Raw genomic sequence first — 16,497 nt, 5'->3', positions numbered from 1 at the left:
TGCAACAGAGAAAGGGAACTATAGAGCAAATCACTGAGGAACATAGATACAAAAATGCTCAGCAGAATACTAGCTTGGAGCTGGTGCTGTGGTACAGCATGTAAGGCTGCTGCCTGTAGTTCTGGCATCCGATGTGGGCACCAGTTCCAGTCTTGGCTGTTCCACTTCTGATCCAGCTCTCTCCTATGGCCTAGGAAAGCAGTAGAACATGGCCCAAGTCTTTCTGCCTCTATACCCAAGTGAGAGACCAGGAAAAAGCTCCTGGCTTCAGATTGGCTTAGCTCCAGCCATTGCAGCCAACTGGGGAGTGAACCAGCAGATGGAAGACTGAATGACTCTCTCTCTCTCTCTCTCTCTCTCTCTGCCACTCCTTCTCTGTGTGTGCGTAACTCTGACTTTTAAATAAATAAATCTTAAAAAAAAATACTAGTTAATTGAATCCAATAATACATCAGAAAGATTATTCACCCAGACCAAATGGGATTTATACCTGGTATCCAAGTATGGTTCAATATATGAAAATTAATAGGGGCCAGTGCTGTGGTGCAGGTTAATCCTCCACCTACAGAGCTGTCGCTCCCCCTCTTCATGGAGGAACGACACTAAACCCTGCCTAGGCTTCATATCCGAGTCACGGCACCATTATGTCGCTCCCCCTCTTCACGGAGGAACGACACAGGACCCTGCGCTGTTCTTTCGTCTGCTCGGCCCTCCCCGGGTTTGCTGCTGGTTCTTCCCGGGTTGGCTACCGTCCCTTCCACGGAGGTGCAGGTTCCCCCTGCCACTTTCCCCACTTCCGCGGGGGAGCGGCACACCGCCGGCCGGCTCTCTCGGGGGCTGCACAGGTGTTCCTTCAGATAGATGTTCCCCGTGCATGTTGTCTCTCTCCTCCTTTATAGTCCTCTTCCACCAATCCCAACTCTGCTACCCACACGCCGAGTACGCTGCTCTCCTCCAATCAGGAGCAGGTCCTACAGTTTATTGGTTGAACTGGAGGCAGCTGTGTAGAAGCTGTTTCCTCCTCTCCCAGCGCCATATTGTGGGAGAGCAGATGCATAGAATAAGTCTTTATTCCAGTAACTTAGTCTAGTCCGAGTTGCTCCCAGTTGCTCCCCACACAGAGCCAACATTGCATATGGGTGCTGGTTCATGTCCTGGCTGCTCCTCTTCTGATCCAGCTCTCTGCTATGACCTGAGAAAGCAGTAGAAGATGGTCCAAATACTTGGGCCCCTGTAGCCATGTGGGAGACCTGGAAGAAGCTCCTGGCTTCAGATCAGCATAGCTCTAACCGTTGCAGTCATCTGGGGAATGAACCAGCAGATGGAAGATGTTTCTGTCTCTCCTCTCACTGTCTATAACTCTACCTCTCAAATAAATAAAATCTTTAAAAAAAAAAAATGGGCTAGCACTGTGGTATAGCGGGCAAAGCCATTGCCTGCAGTGCCGGCATCCCATAGGGGTGCCAGTTCCAATACTGGCTGCTCTACTTCCCATCCAGCTCTCTGCCATAGTCTGGGAAAGTAGAAGATGACCCAAGCCCTTGGACCCCTGCACCCACATGGGAGACCCAGAAGAAGCTCCTGGCTCCTGGCTCCGGATCAACACAACTCTGGCTGTTGCAGTCATTTGGGGAGTGAATGAGCAGATGGAAGACCTCTCTCTCTCTCTGCTTCTCTGCCTCTCAAATAAGTAAGTCTTTAAAAAAAAGAAAAATCAATAAATGTGATGCATCATATTAACAAATTGAAGAGAGAACCATTTGATTCTCTCAGATGCAGAAAAAACATTTGATAAAATTCAACATCCTGTCATGATAAAAACTGAGTAAATTATGTTTATAAGGAACATTTCTCCACACAATCAAGGCAATATATGAAAAACCCACAGCCAGTATCATATCGGATGGGGAAAAGTTGTAAGCATTTCCACTGAGATCTGGAACCAAAGATACTCACTCTCACCTTTGCTATTCAATATAGTTCTGAAAGCTTTAACCAGAGCCATTAGGAAAGAAGAAGAAACCAAAGGGATACACACTGGAAAGGAGAAAGCCAAATTATCCCTGTTTGCAGATGACATGATTCTGTATGTCAGGGAACCAAGAGGCTCCACTAAGACTATTTGAACTCGTAAGAGTTTTGTAAAGTTGCAGGATATAAAATTAACACACAAAAATCAATAGCCTTTGTATACACAGACAATGCCATGGCTGATAAAGAACTTCTAGAATCAGTCCCATTCACAATAGCTACAGAAAATTTAAATATAGTAATAAATTTAACCAAGGAGGTGAAAGAGCTTTACAGTGAAAATTACAAAACATTAAAGTAAGAAATAGAAGGAGGGGGGTGGCACTGTGGCGTAACAGGTAAAGCCTCCACTTGCTGTGCCGGAATCCCATATGGGTGCTGGTTCATGTCCTGGCTGCTTGTCTTCCCATCCAGCTCTGTGCTATGGCCTGGGAAAGCACCTGTGAGAGAGACCCAGAACAAGCTCCTGGCTCCTGGTTTCAGATTGGCTCAGCTCTGGCCGTTGCAGCCATTTGGTGAGTGAAACAGAAAAATGGAAGACCAACCTCCCCCCTCCACCTCTCTGTAACTCCACCTTTCAAATAAATCTTTAAAACCCACAAAAGAAATAGACACCAAAAAATGGCAAAATTTTCCACGTTCGTAAATAAGAATATCAAAGTGTTCATCCTACCAAAAGCAACTTACAGATTCAGTGAAATCCCAATCAAAATACCAATGACATTCTTCTCAGATCTAGAAAAAAAAAATGCTCAAATTCATATAGAAACACAAGAGACCCCAAATAGCTAGAGCAATCTTATACAACAAAAACAAAGCCAGAGGCATCCCAATACCAGATTTTAAGACATAGTATAGGGAAATAATAATCAAAACAGCCTGGTACTGGCACAAAACCAGATGTGTAGACCAATGGAACAGAATAGAAACTCCAGAAATCAATCCATGCATCTACAACCAATCTTTCACAAAGGAGCTAAAACCAATCAAGGACAGACTCTTCAACAAACGGCACTGGGAAAATTGGATCTCTATGTGCCCAAGTAGAGAAACAAGATTCCTACTTTACACTTTACACAAAAATCCACTCAAAGTGTATCAAGGACTTAAATCTGTTACTCAATACCATCAAATTACTAAAGAACACTGGGGAAATGCTTCAAGACATTGGCATAGGCAAAGACTTGGAAAAGACTCCTGAAGAACAGGCAATCACAGCCAAAACTGACAAATGGGATTACATCAAGCTAAAAAGCTTCTGCAAGTTAAAAGAAATACTTAGCTAAGTGAAGAGGCAACCAACAGAATGAGAGAAAATATTTGCAAACTATGCAAGTAGAGGATTACTATCCAGAATCTATAAAGAGCTCAAGAAACTCAACAACAAAAACAATGTAGTTAAGAAATGGACAAAGGACTTAGACATTTTTTCAAAAGAGGAAATTAAAATAGCCAACAGATCTTGTAAAAACACTCAGGATCATGAGACATCAGGGAAATGCAAATCAAAACCACAATGAGGTTTCACCTCACCCCAGTAAGAATGGCTCTCATACAGAAATCAATAAACAATAAATGCCGGTGAGGATGTGAGGAAAAAGATACCCTAATCCACCGTTGGTGGGAATGTACACTAGTACAGCCATTGTGGAAGACAGTATGGAGATACCTCAGAAATATGAATATAGACCTACCATTTGACCCAGCCATCCCACCCAAACTAAATGAAATCAGCATATGAAAGAGTGATCTGTACCCCTGTGTTTACTGCAGCTCATTTCACAATAGCTAAGATATGGAACCAACCCAAATGCCCATCAACTGATGATTGGATACAGAAATTATGGTATATACATACTATGGAATACTATTCAGTGGGAAAAAATTGAAATCCTGTCTTGCAACAAAATGGATGTAACTGGAAACCATTATACTTAGTGAAACAAGCCAGTCCCAGAAAAACAGGTATGTTTTCCCTGATCTGTGGTAACTAACAGAATATCAAAAATGTAATCTATAGGAATGAAAATTTGAGATTTGATGATTGTTTATAGCCCTTGTCTCTTCTGTTGAGGAACAGTGTTTTCTTCTTACTATTTGTTGAACTCTTTACTTAGTGCAGGGTTAATCTTATGAGTATAAAATAAACTGAAAATAGATCTTTGTAAAAATTAAGAGTGGGTATAGGAGAGGGAGGAGGAAGAAGGGTTGGACCATGGGTAGGAGGGAGGGTAGAGTGAGAATTATCACTATGTTCCTAAATCTGTATATACAAAATACAAAAAATTATTTAAGTTATAAAAGTTTCATGTAAAAAGATGACAGCATTCAGGGGACCCAGGGATTTCAGAGTAATTCCCTTTTTTTCTGCTCGAATAGCTTAAAAAGAGGCTCTGTGGGTAGAGCACAGAGCCATTACCAGACTGGGGGTTCCTCATTACTGAAATGAGCCCCCAAACATGGTAGCTCGAGGCTGCTGACACGTTGCAGATTTACCTTGCCAAAGCCAACTAGTTTTTCACACCTTGGAACCGAATGTGGCCAACAGTAATCTGTACCAGTATTTCCATGAGAACTGTAGAGGGGAGCCAATGTGCATTCATCACACACATGAGGGAGTTGCATGCAGGCCTGCACACACACGTGCACACACACACACACACAGTGCCAAGGCTGGGAGCAGTCAGATGTGGTCAATCACATCATCTATGCCCCACAACCTGGGAAAGAACACGTGGGCCGTGAGTCAGGATTAAACACCATAGCAACAAAGTCACTGAAGCTTGCGAGTCAGGCAGTGATTTGTGCCTAACAGAGACCGTAGGTCCCAATAACTGCTTTGGAATCCACAGCTGTCAGCATGCAGTTCTCATAAGCAGGGAAGCCAGAAATCCAAGCGTGAGGTCAGAGCTGACAATATCTCTTATGCACACATGAGACACAAGAAATGGCCCTCAGCTCTGCCTTCTTTCTAGAATCCATGGAGGTACACCTGAGGCTATCTTTTCAGTACTCTCTAATCACCTGTATGCACTTTCCTCCTGGAGTTATAGCAGACGGGGCTGCATTTTTGGACAAAAAATTGAGGGGCCAGCACTGTGGCGCAGCAGGTTAAAGCCCTAGCCTGAAGCACCGGCATCACACACGGGTGCCGGTTCTAGTCCCAGCTGCTCTGCTTCTGATCCAGCTCTCTGCTATGGACTGGGAAAGCAGTGGAAGATGACCCAAGTCCTTGGGCCCCTGCACCTGCGTGGGAGACCTGGAGCAAGCTCTTGGCTTCAGGTCGGCACAGCTCTGTCCATCGCGGCCATCTGAGCAGTGAACTGGTAGATGAAAGACCTCTCTGCATCTCTACCTCTCTGTAGATCTGTCTTTCAAATAAATAAAATAAACGTTTAACAAAATTGGTAAGTTGCTCCCAAAGTATAATTTTGCATCTGGGGGTGGGTGTTTGGTATGGCAGTTAAGACGCCTCTCAGGACACCTGCATTTATATGCCTCTTTCAGAAAAACTGTTATAAATATGAATTAATAACATGTATTTTATGAATGATACCCTCCTGGATGTAGCAGTACACAACCTAGGCAATGGTTCATGGTGCCCATCTCAGCTTAGGATACAGACTACTGAATTTAACAGACTACACTTCCAGGGTTGACTATGGGGAGGGGTCAAATGACTATGCCATGGGACCATGGTCCTATGCCAGGAATTTCACAGCTGTGGGCACTCATGGAGCACCAGGCAAAGCCCAGTGGAGACAAAAGAGGGAAAGATTTCCAGCATGGGAGACGCTGAAGGACTCCTTTGCTAGGCTGAGAGAATGTAGGAGCTCAGAGTGAGGATGTGTTCCAGCCAGCGGAGAACACGGTTTCTCACGTCTGCAGCCTGGAACTGCTCTGTGTCTGGCTCTCCCTGACCACTGCCTTTCTGGCTGTTCTCCACTTACCCACATTACCTTTCCTCCTCACTCCCAGGACCCCTCCGCACCAGACATTGCGGCAGCTTCAACAGACTGAGGCCTTGGCTATGAAACAAGGCCAGTCTGCCCTGGACAAGACATGGCTCTCTCCTGTGCTCCAGGGCCAGCAGAGGGGCACCACGGGGAAAGCCCAGCCAGTCAGGACATGGGTCACTGGACAGCCACACTTTACCCCTCAGAACACTGCTCAGAGCCTCGAGCAAGCTGTTGTTGCTGTTGTTTTAATTCAAATCTTTGTTTTGGTTCCCTTTTTCATGCTTAAAAGTAATACAAAATCATTTTGGGAAAATGCCAAAAATCATGCATAAGTCAAAGTATCCTTTCATCTCACTAGCCAGAAATAAATTCCCTTTGCTTTGCTCTGATTCAGAAATACATATAGTCATTATAGACAATTCTGGAAGCAAAAATATTAAGAAAAAAAATGAAGTTGTTCATGATTCCATGTCATTCTGTGTTCTTTTCACCCATTTTTCTATGTATATTATCTTTAAAACAAATGAGGTTATATCACAAATATGGTTTACTATGACTTTTGTTTTACTTTTATGAGCACATCCCTAGTAATTTTTAAATGTACTTGAATTTCTTTTTACTTTTCACATGCATTTTTTCATTCATTTCTAAATAGGTGCCATGTCTATGTGGTTCAAAATTTGAAAATAATGAACTTAGAGTTTCTTTTTATTTCTTCTCCTTAAAGGGGTTATCAGTGTTACCAACTCTTCATGTACTTCCTCAGGTTATCTATAAATCTATATACACACACCCCAACGTTTAAGAATACAGTTCCCCAGCAAGACATGAACTGGGTGAATCTCATTTTTAACAGCTACATAACACATTACACTCCACAGCTGTGCTGGTCTGTGGTTGCTCAAGGCCCTTTTGGTAGATATTTGGGTTATTTATAACTGTTGCCATTAAAAAATATGGTAATAACTCCTCAGATGTATGAGAGTACTTCAAACTGTAGAAAGATGGAATTAAAAGGTACCCATTTTCCACGAACTTTTTGAAGGACTCTCCTATCATTAGATACAGTGCAGGTGTGTCTTCAAGATAAATTCCTCAGCCGGCGCCGCAGCTCACTAGGCTAATCCTCCGCCTTGTGGCGCTGGCACACCGGGTTCTAGTCCCGGTCGGGGCGCTGGATTCTGTCCCGGTTGCCCCTCTTCCAGGCCAGCTCTCTGCTGTGGCCAGGGAGTGCAATGGAGGATGGCCCAAGTCCTTGGGCCCTGCACCCCATGGGAGACCAGGATAAGTACCTGGCTCCTGCCATCAGATCATCGCGGTGCGCCGGCCGCAGCGTGCCAGCTGTGGCGGCCATTGGAGGGTGAACCAAAGGCAAAGGAAGACCTTTCTGTCTGTCTCTCACTGTCCACTCTGTCAAAAAAAAAAAAAAAAAAAGATAAATTCCTGAATGCTGGACTCCTGGGTAAGGGTTTGCACACTTCCAATTCCAATAGATGTGGCCAAGTGTCTTCCTACTCAGAGTCCGTGGGCCTCCGAGACACCCTGATAGTCCTTAGCTACTTCACCTCTCTGAGTGTTCTCCTCCCACACTGGATCCAAGCTGTTCTGCACAGCCCACAGAGTGTGGGATAGATGGTTTTTTTACTTCTGAGGTTAGACCATACAAGGTACTGCGGCCATCACCCATCTCCCGGCTTGCTCAGGAGGGATAAAGTCAGCCTCCACATCATGACAACACGTGTCCTAAGAAAGCCCCGTGAGGAGGGCCCCGTGGGGAGAGACTGGGACCTCGAACCAACCACCGCAATCCACCTGTCAGGCAAGTGAGCAAGCTCCAAGGGAAGAGAACTGTCCGCACCAGCCAAGCTTTCCCTGGAGGGCAGCCCCATACTCGTATCCAAGCCACGGAAACTCAGCAGGGCTGCTCCCCAGTCACTAACCTGCAGACGTGGATGAGACAAATGTTGATTGTAAGTGTAAAGGTCACGTGCCATCCTGTGATAGATAACCAAGTACCCGTCTCCTGTCGTCTCCTGTTGTTTTAATTTGCATTTCTTATTTTAATGGAGTTTAAACGAGTTTTCATTCATTTAAGACTAGTATTTTCCTGTGAACTATGTCTTCTCTTGATCTATCATTTTTATGGAGATATAATATTCAATGCCATGAATTGAATGTGACCAACATAAATATTCCCTAGTTATTAGACATGAATTTCCATTTGATGTAAATAATACCAGGATGAGCACCACAAATCTCTGCCTGGACATCTGATCACTTCACGAGAGAAGCTTGCTGCAAAGGGAATGACCAGGCTGAAATACATAAGGCAGAACACATGCACTCAGCGCCTTCTAGAAATCTAACTTTTCTGAAGATTTCTTTACTTACTTTGAAAGTCAGAGAGGAGTCGGGGGGCAGAATCTTCCATCTGCTAGTTAAACTCAGATGACCACAGTGGCCAGGACTGGGCCAGGCCAAAGCCAGTAATTTCAACCTGGCCTCCCATATGGGTACAGGTGCCCAAGCACTTGGGCCACCCTCTGGTGCTTTTCCCAGGCCTATGGCAGGGAGCTGGATTAGAAACGGAGCAACCGGGACTCAATTTGGCACTCTAATATGGGATGCCATAGGCAGCGGCTTAACCCACTATGCCACATCGCTGGTCCCAAAGTCAAATTTTTTAAGGCTCTTGGTACAAACTGGCAAACTCCTTTACATAAAATTTCATTAATGTATATTCCCACTTGCAGTATCTATGGCATTGTGGCGCAGCAGGTTAAACCACCACTTTGGATGCCTGCAACCTACTTTGGAGCGACCGGTGCCCATATCCAACCAAACTTCCTGCTAATAAGCACTCCAGGAGGCAGCAGGCAAGAGCTCAAGTACTAGGATCCCTGCACCTATGTGGCACCCTCAGGTGGATTTCCTGGCTCCTGGCTTTGCCTTGATCCAGGCTTGGTTACTGTGGGCATTTGTGGAGTGAACCAACAGATAGAAGATAGTTCAATCGATCAGTTAATCTTTCCTTCGCCGTTTGCTCTGCTTTTCAAATAAACAAACCTAAAAATAAATCTATTTAAAAAGACATGTTGCTGTGTAAAACACCCAAAACCAGCATCATCTTACTTCTGCTACTTTGGGGCTCTTTGAAGAGCCTAGCTGAGGCTGGAGGTGTACCTGGTTGTTCAGAAGAGGCTCCTGAGACCTCCCACGGTACCGTCCACTTCCACTGTCACCTACCTGTCCCTGGCAACGATCCTAGGCTCGACAATAATGCCTGCAAAGGCAGCTATCAGGCTGGAGGGGATGGTAGAAGCTGGAATCCTACTGCTAAGAGCTTTGGCCACCACAGAAGCTAGCTTCCTGGGACAGCCCTGATGATACATATTCTGGTCATCATCCCAGAAGCAGGGATGGAAAATGCGGGCACAAATCTGATTATGTGTGCCTTTTCTTGGCGCATCCTCTGAGCCAGGAGCAACGGAGCAGACGGCGGAGGACAACGAGGACATGCCACGGATGGAGGGGTGGCCAGAGCTGCGTCTGTCTGCCTTGTCCATCAGCCAGGAGCACAAAGCTTCTGCAGGGAGATCCCAGAGCCACTGGGCTGTGAACCTCCCACTTCCTGGGGGTTCAGAATAACGCTCCAGGGCTCAAACGGCTCACATCCAGAGAGGACCCAGGCTCTGTTACTGAAGCTGCAGGCGTTGCTTCCTGCCCAGGCTCAGGCCCAGGCCCTGCTGCTGAGCACCCAGGGCCTTGCCCCTCTTATCTGACACTTCCTCTAGATCCTGCCCTGGACATTCTCACAGCGCACAGTGGCCCTGCACTGCTGGCTCTGCTTCCAGCACGTGACAGTCCCCATCACCCTGCCTGCCTTCCTCACTGGGAACTGCAGATCACCAGCCTTCCTAGGGGCTAGGGACATTGACGGAAGCTGGCAAATTGCCTGCTGCTCATACCTCCAGTTCATTTACACACGTTGGGCCAAGGCACACCCCGACACCCAGATGGAGGCTGGGGCGCAGTCCCTTCCAAACCCACACAGGCCGTGAGCACGTTATCCAAGCCAACCCTATCAAGACACCCAACAAAGTAGGGCTAACACTGATAGTCCTCTTTCAGGAAATTCTCATTAAGGTAAGAAGTGACTGCCTCAGCAGTGGAAGATCATCTACAAAATAAGGTATAAAGGGAAAAAACTCAAAATACTAATCTTTGTCTTTCCTTCCTGGAACTTCCTGGACTTTTAAGAAGGAGAAGATTTACATGTGAATTTGTATGTATTTGTTTTTTTGTCTAAAAGAGTGATGCAGAGAGAGAGAGAGAGAGAGATCTTCGATCTGCTGGTTCATTCCCCAGATGGCTGCAACAAGAACTGGGCCAGGCTGAAATCAGGAGCTAGGAGCTCCATCTGGGTCTCCCATTTGGATGGCAGGGACCCAGGCACTTGGACCATCTCCCACTGCCTCCCACTGCCTCCCACTGCCTCCCACTGCCTCCCACTGCCTCCCACTGCCTCCCACTGCCTCCCACTGCCTCCCACTGCCTCCCACTGCCTCCCACTGCCTCCCACTGCCTCCCACTGCCTCCCACTGCCTCCCACTGCCAACAAGAAGCGGGTTGGAAGTGGAGCAGCAGGGATTCCAATCAGTGCTCCAATATGGGATACCTGTGTCTCAAGTGACGGCTTAACCCATTGCACCCCAAAGCTGGCCCCTGGACTTCTTAACCTAATAAGCAAAGTCATCCAAGTTGCCATAAGTAATGAGGACCAGGGCCAGCACTGTGGCACAGCAGGTTAAAGCTCCAGCCTACAGTGCCGGCATCCCATATGGGCCCCAGCTCAAGTCCCGTCTGCTCCACTTCCAATCCAGTTCCCTGATAATGTGTCTGGGAAAGCAGAGGAAGATGGCCCAAGTGCTTGGGCCCCTGCCACCCACATGGGAGACCTGGAAGAAGCTCCTGGCTTCGGATCAGCCTGGCTCCAGCTATTGCGGCCATTTGGGGAGTGAACAAGCAGACAAAGACCAATTTCTCTCTCTCTCTAACTTTACCTTTCAAATAAATAAAACCTTTTAAAAAATATGAGGACTTTGAGGAGACAGGTCATGGAGCATTAGATATTATTCAGAGACTTGTAAGTGGTGCCAAGAGGTGGCTCTGCTACAAAGCCCTCTCCTCCCTATCCCTCCAAAAGGCACCCTAATCACTCCACATAAATTCAATTGCATAGACAGTTTCCAGACAAATACCCAACCCCAAGACTATCCCCCATACAGAAATCCCTGGTTACCACAGGTTCTCAACCAACTTGAAGCTGCAAAGCATGACTGTCTTGGTCAATGCCTCTACAACCAGTTAGCTGAACACAACACAGTAGGCACTCTGCTAGACTTAAGTGACCCTTCATGCCTTGGTCTTGCTGCTGCTTGATCTGTCTCAAACATTTTGGGTCTTCTAAAAACCTGACGTTCACATATTGAAGAAGTCATCAAGATTTATCTAGTTATTCTCTGGTCTAAAATTTGACCCCCTCAATTACACTCTATGTGACAATCACTCATCAATCCATTCATTCATTCAAGGGTTGCCTACTCTGGGTCAAGTGCTGTGACACTGTGACAAATAACTGAAGTACAGTGTGCACCATGGGGTGACAGAACATAAGGCCCATTGCAGTGGAATTGATTTCAATTTCTTATTAAATAATTTAAGATGGAAATAGAACTAAAAGGTCAAGTAAGTGAAACCCAGAGAGCCTCCCACAATTAGTCCTCTGATGTTGTATAGTTAGTTCTGAAATTCAGAGCCAGTTGCATTCTAATTGTAAGATTGGCTTGGAATTCCTATCTTGTTAACCACAGGCAGAAATAATGCTTCACCCAGAGGTGACTCCTCCCTGTTGCTGACAAGGAGTGATGGGGGAAATCCAGGCTACACCTGACATGCTGGATGAGGGTACTTCACAAAGTGTAGAAAAAAATTGAATCACAGGATATGTTTATGTTGATACAAAATAATTTTGAAATTTATGCAGTTTTTTCATAATATGCATTTTACATGAACTCCTTGAAGATCGTGCATTTGCCACTGAACGCTATCACAAGCCATTCTCTGGCCACACATTAAAAAAATTAAATTTAAAAAATTTAATTCAAAAAAAGTAGTTGGCAACATCTGCATAGTTTCTGACAGGAACTTGAGGCAATGCACAGACACTCAGAGCTGTGCTACTTCTTTCCGTTACATGCAATTTCTCTTCTGAAGGCACTGCTCTCTTTTCAGATTCAAGTGTATTAACAATATTCATACACAGGCAGCGTGAGTGCAGCCATCTGGGGGACTGTCAGATAAATAGAACCAAGTTTCTTATTGAGAAATTCCCCAAAGATAATTGGGCAAAAATTAGTAGACAGTGGAAAGAACTTGAAGAATTCACAGGTATGTAATGGAACTGACAATTAGCTATTCCGAAAGAAATGAAGAGATTGTCTCCTTGTGCCAATAAACAAGATAGATGTATTTTCATAATTCTACCTGAAACCAAAGAAAGAAAGTGATGGGGAGGAGAGAGAAGTCAGCACAGCCTGTGTTGTCACCCACAAGTTCCCATCAGGGTGCAGGTGTGTAGCCTAGCTATTAAGAGACCTGTATGTCACAGAGCACTTGGGACAATTTCCCACTCTGGATCCCAACCGCAGCTTCCTGCCCATGCAGACGCTGGCAAGGCAGCAGTGATGTTTCAAGTGACTGGGTTCCTGCCACCCACGAGGGAGGCCTGCGGGTGCATTCCCAGTCCTGGCTGTTGCAGGCATTTACGGATTGGACCAGTAGTTGGGAGATGGATCTCACTCTCATTATCCCGTAAGTAAATCAAATTTTAAAACAGCAACTCAAGTTCCTATCAGCCAGGATGCCTCATTTGATTTTAGAGGGGCCTGGGAGAGGGAGGAAGAAGGACCCTTGTGTTTGGGCTGGAGGTTCTAACAGCAGCACACTAAGGGAGCCTCTTCTGGGCATCCAAACTCTCTATATCCAAACGTAGACCCCAAAGGATCTATGTCTTCAACAAAACAAAGTTGCCTTAGAATACAATTGCACAAATTGTGAGATGAAAAATGAAAGTCACTCCAAGTATTAGTAACCACAGGTTCCTCCCTCCACCCTATACTACAGGGTAACCCAGCATTTTATCCTGCGAAAGGCTCTGTGGTGGGTTGTTCAGCCTGTCAGTCAAGTCTTTCTTGAGCTCTTTGGAAATGCACAATAGGAAACAACCCCTCAGAGGCCTGCGCTGAGGCACAGCGGGTTAAACCACCACCTGCAGCACCGGCATCTCTATGGGCGCCACTTTCAGTCCCAGCTGCTTCACTACCAAGTCAGCTCCCTGATACTGCACCTGGGAAAGATGGCCCAAGTACTTAGGCCCCTGCACCCAAGTGGGAGACCTGGAAGAAACTCCTGGCTCTGGCCTGGCCCTTGTGGCCATTTGGGGAGTGAACAAGTAGATGAAATTCTGTCTCTCTCCCTCTCCCTCTCTCTGCCTTTCAAATAAATCTTTTTTTAAAAGATTCCCTCAGGGTCCGGCGCTGTGGCTCACTTGGTTAATCCTCCACCTGCAGCACCGGCATCCCATATGGGCACTGAGTTCTAGTCCCAGTTGCTCCTCTTCCAGTCCAGCTCTCTGCTGTGGCCCGGGAAGGCAGTGGAGGATGGCCCAAGTGCTTGGGTCCCTGCACCCGCATGGGAGACCAGGAGGAAGCACCTGGCTTCTGGCTTCGGATCGACACAGTGCTGTCTATAGGCCATCTGGGGAGTGAACCAACAGAAGGAAGACCTTTCTCTGTCTCTCTCTCTCTCTCTCACTGCCTGTAACCCTACCTATCAAATACATAAATAAATAAAATAAAAAAATAAAAGATCCCTCAGAGAGCTGACAATGATATTAAATAACAATTCAAAATAATTAAACTATTATGGATACAGAAAGGGTGATTCTAAGAAGTTCTAGGTTCCAGGAGGGCACAGGGCATGCTCAAAGCAGGTAAGAGTAGGCTTTGTTGAACAATGATGCTCAGGCTGAATGCTGGACACTGCAAGGAAATCAACCAAGTAAAGAAAGAACAAAGCATCTTTCCCAAGACATGAAAGGGGTACAGGTTGGTCCTGAGACAACAAAAGACAGCTCATGTTTAAAGAACCAGAGAGCTTTCTTTGTGGCTGGTGGGAAAAGACCAAGAAAGAAATTGTTCAAAATAAGTCTAGAGAACTAGGCTAGGTTATATCAGTTGGCCAGATTAAAAATTTTTAGATTTTACTCTAAAAGAAATTGAGAATTATTCAACTGTTTTACGTTAGAGAGAAGGAAAAGCTTCTCAGGAGGATAATTATGGTTAAGTTCCATTTTTAAAAGATTATTTTGGGGCCAGAATTGTGGCACAGTGGGTTAAGCCACATCCCATATCTAAGCGCTTGTTCAAGTCTTGGCTACTCTGCTACCTATCCAGCTCCCTGCTAATGTGCTTGCAAAGGCAGTGGAAGTTGGCCTAAGTACTTGGTCCCCTGGCACCCACATGGGAGACCTGGATGGAATTCTGGGCTCCTGCCTTCAGCCTGGCCCAGCCCTGGCTGTAGTAGCCATTTGGGGAGTGAACCCCAACGGAGAGAAATGCTTTCTCCTTGCCTCTCTGTCACTCTGCTCTTCAAATAAGTCTTTAAAAAATTAAATACAAGGTTATTTTAGGGGCAAATGTACCAGAATGACAGGGTAAGAAACTAGCGGTCCCTCCCACTAGCAAAAGTTTCCCTGGTGGAATTTAACCAAACAGTTTAACACCTTGAAAATCGTCCTAAGGATATACAGCAGATGCAGAAACACTCATTCAAGAAGACCTACTACATGTTGATGAGCCACCGCTGACTCATTTATCCACTCCCACCTCCATATGATGGGAACTTCACTGCAGCTGCTTTCTCCAGACAGCAATCCCCCTCCCATCTCATGGTCAGGGGTTGTGCATTTCAATGCAAGAGGCAGGCTGCAGGGCCCCTCAAGCCCACTCGCCAGCCTTGTATTGCAGAAACTGTATTTGAGGCAGGCACAACCAAGAGGACCAGGGCTCCAGCCCACATTCCTAGGACAGAAAATGTACCGCAGGCACAGCACACTGCAAACACAAGCAGTCCAATCACCTAGGCCCCCATTCCATTTGCTCACAAGGCAGGAAAACAAGAGATGGACTGCCATCTTCCCATTCCCCGCAGAGAACACAGACATCTCCCCAGTCAAAGTGGGTCTCCAGCCCTGGTCTGATGCAGAGCATAGGGGTTCTGCCCAGGGACAGAGCAAAGCCCTGAGAGGAACAGCTCTGCAGTACCACCATAGGAGTCTGGCTATCTGGAGAGCTGGAGGACTCCATGCCGAAGAATGTTGTTTCAAACCACAAAGATCAGGTGAAGAACAGTTAAGAGGAGGCCGGGAGCTCCATGATCCAAGGACAACAGCACGCCAGCCAGGAGTTGAGTAGAGCCAGAGAAAAGAGGCAACAAGAGGCCTCCTAGAATCACAGTCAACGCTGGGGGTCAGGAAGGTGGCTGGCAGTGTGCCAACCTGGTCCCACGCAGTAGCAACGCGAGCGGATGTGGGGGCGGACATGAAAGCATTACCCACGCCTCACATAGACCCAGCAACACAAGGTGAAGCGTCCCTGGAGCAAGGAGCTGACACAGAACCTCTGAGCACACACTCACGAACAATAAGCTACTCTGCCCCCAGGGGGGTTGGAGGGGCAATTCCCAGGAAGCCAAGCTCAAAAATGAAATGACATTCATCCCTGCTCTTGGGAAGACTGTGTGCATAAGCAAGACGTGCACGCTCCTGGGAGCCCCAGAAAAGTAACTTTCAAGCTATGAATCCCTGGCTGAATGTGGGGCAGATGTAAACCTCCTGAACCGTGATAGCAGACTGCAAACCACACACACACACACACACACTCACAACAATTAGGGTAAACAGTCAACTTGCAACTTCTGGTACTTGGCCTGGCATATGAGAAACTCAGAAGTCAGCATTGAATCCTGACAGCAACTAAAAATTCAACAATTCTTCTGAAATCCAGGAGGGAAGTGGGAGGTCTCACTGCAAACCTCTGCCCCTCAAAGTGGAGAGACCAACAGGTGAACACAGAAAATCACCACTCACCAGGGCAGAAATCCATGAGCTGGAAAAGTTCTTGGAACCCAGTTCCAGGGCAGGGAGACCTGAGTGGAACTGACCAGTTGCTGGAGGCTCGGTCTCAGAGACCCGTGTCACCAGGGCTCCCACATTTTTGTGAGGTTTACCTCCTGGAGCTCTAAGAGGGTCTCATAGTGGACACCAGAGAAAGAGCTGTGGCAGCGAGAGAAAGGAGACAGGGACCATTTTGAACACCAGTGCATTCCATTCTTCTTAACAAGGTTTGCCGCAAGAGAAACTGTTTAACTAGAACCAAACCAGCTG

The 16,497-nt window shown here is 46.4% G+C and overlaps 1 long non-coding RNA gene across 3 annotated transcripts in view; it reads right to left on the bottom strand.

The window, feature by feature from the left end:
• Positions 1 to 16,497, bottom strand: part of LOC149128401 (uncharacterized) — an 80,300-nt gene extending 63,803 nt beyond the window's left edge. Inside the window, exon 1 of one of the 3 annotated variants that reach the window (XR_016231044.1) lies at positions 16,201 to 16,497. This is a non-coding gene — a long non-coding RNA (uncharacterized LOC149128401). Of the gene's footprint in view, positions 1 to 16,196 lie in introns of all 3 variants that reach the window. The other 2 variants (XR_016231041.1, XR_016231039.1) reach the window with 2 other exon arrangements.

The sequence above is a fragment of the Oryctolagus cuniculus genome, chromosome 1, assembly GCF_051225735.1.
Source record: "Oryctolagus cuniculus isolate XC-2025 breed Fujian yellow rabbit chromosome 1, ASM5122573v1, whole genome shotgun sequence".
Taxonomy (NCBI): domain Eukaryota; kingdom Metazoa; phylum Chordata; class Mammalia; order Lagomorpha; family Leporidae; genus Oryctolagus; species Oryctolagus cuniculus.
The sequence above is the reverse complement of the archived record's forward strand: the minus strand, read 5'-3'. Positions and strand labels throughout refer to the sequence as shown.